Source organism: Stegodyphus dumicola, chromosome 1 (genome assembly GCF_044657685.1).
Source record: "Stegodyphus dumicola isolate Sdum_Otavi_A_Nest chromosome 1, ASM4465768v1".
Lineage (NCBI taxonomy): Eukaryota > Metazoa > Arthropoda > Arachnida > Araneae > Eresidae > Stegodyphus > Stegodyphus dumicola.
The window spans coordinates 126,258,840-126,260,867 of record NC_140768.1 but is presented as its reverse complement, the minus strand read 5'-3'; positions in this window follow the sequence as shown (position 1 = coordinate 126,260,867).

The following is a 2,028-nucleotide window of genomic DNA, read 5'->3' as shown; positions in this document are numbered from 1 at the left end:
GCCAGTCTGAAGTTTCTTCTTTAGTTTGAGGAAACCAGTTTTGATCTTCGGTTTTAGGCCGAGAATTTTGTTTCTTAATTTGTGTTTGTAAATACCAGTCTTTCTTTTTATCTTCAGGTTGGGAAGACCAGTCCTGTTTGCCTTTATTTTGAGATGACCGATCGCTCCTATTATCTTTAGATGTTTTGTCCCTTTTATGATTTTCAGGCCAAACTTTCTTATTGTCCTTCTTCTGGGAAGCCCACTCACTCCTTTCATTGCTAAATTGAGAACCCCAACCTCTATAGTTTACCTCAGGCTCAGCAGACCAATCTCGTCTTCTATCTTCTGATTGAGCAAACCAGTCTTGCCCGCTACCTTCAGTGTGGCTTGTCAAATCTTGCTTCTTCTCCTCAGGTTGAATAAGCCAATCCATCTTTCCGTTCTGTGACCGGAAAGACCAATCCTTCTTTTCAGTTTCGGGTTTCAACCGAAACTTCTGTTCTTCTTGCTGAGACAATAAATCAGATTTCTGATTCTCAGATTTAGATGACCAATCCTCGTTGTAATTATCGGGTTGAGTTGACCAGTTTAGCTTCTGACTTTTAGGTTGAGGCAACCATTCTTTAGTATTCTGATTATATTGGCTAGTCCAGTTTGTCTTGTATTCCAATGTTCTTATGTTGCTTTGAACGTTTTCGAAATTCTTGCGAGATTCGTCTTTGTTTTGCATTCCTACATTCACATTTTGAAATTTAGCAAACCTGTCAAAATCCTTTTGTGGATCAAATAATTTTTCACTGTCTTCTGGAAATGTATCTTTTGCAGTTGCTGAATCAAGATGTCTAGTATTCTGATTTTGGATCCAGCTATCTCTGACGTATTGTTCAAGTGGTTCGTGCTCAGTTACACTGTAAGATGAGAATGTCTGCTTCGTTGCATCAGTTGAATCATCAGCTATTTGGGAAAACTTAGTTGCGATATTCCTTGCTTCGTGATCTGTTCTTGTTTCGCTATTGTCCAAGTCACCAGCATATTTTATAATATCTGATGAATCAGCTATTCTGCTGTTTTGATATTTCGATGACCAAGATGCTGCATCGCTTGGATGATTCCTATTCCAGTTTGAATTCTGCGGCTGCTGCCTGTTTGAATTCTGAGCTGAGTGATCATTGGAATAGGAAGAATAACTCAAATCTGCTTCTGTGTTATCCCTTCTCAGTTTGTTGTCGTTATTGGACCCCTTGCCTGAAGAAGGAATAGCTTTAAGCCAATTTTTAACCAGCCCTAACCAGTACTGCTGATCCATTGAACCGAATTCTAGATCTTTGTGTTTTGAACCAGGCAACTTTTGTGGCCATTTAGAAGTTATGTCTGCAGTGTCATAATCCGTATTGAAGCCACGATTGGTTTTTGTGTGCATTAAAATAATCTCGCTATCGTTTAAGATGCTTTTGCAGTTTCTCTTCTTGACCGTTTTTTCCTTGGTGACGTACCCAGAATCTATTATTACGCTCCAGCCACGCACCAAAAATTTGTCTTTTTCTTGATCCTTGTTGCAATTTGGACGGACATCATACTTAACTGTGAAGTGCTCAGACGAAGACAAACCTAAGAAGTCTCTACGACTGAAAACCTGTGTAGTTTTATCCGCAGAACTTTCTGCATTTAATTCGGCATGGGCAACAGAATTATTCTCATTTTGCGTAGCATTGCTTGGCTTCAGCATATTTCTCAACAACTTGATACAGATCATCTTACAATCATTACCTTTCTGAACTGAGTTATTGCTGCCGGTTCCGGTTGAATGTATTTTGGTTTCTTCCATCGCTTTGGGTAAAAAATCTTCTTCAGTTGTCGTCGATTGAAAAGCGTTTTCCGAAGTATCCATCGTCATCTGTTCAATATCAGACAGAAAATGAATCGGAGTAGTTTCGTCTAAATCGTTGGCGACAGCTGCTTGAAGAAGCTTACTGTGCAATATTCCTTTCGGCAATTGTTCATTTCCAAATTCTTCTTTAACTTCCCTTGGATTATGCGTTTGTGCTG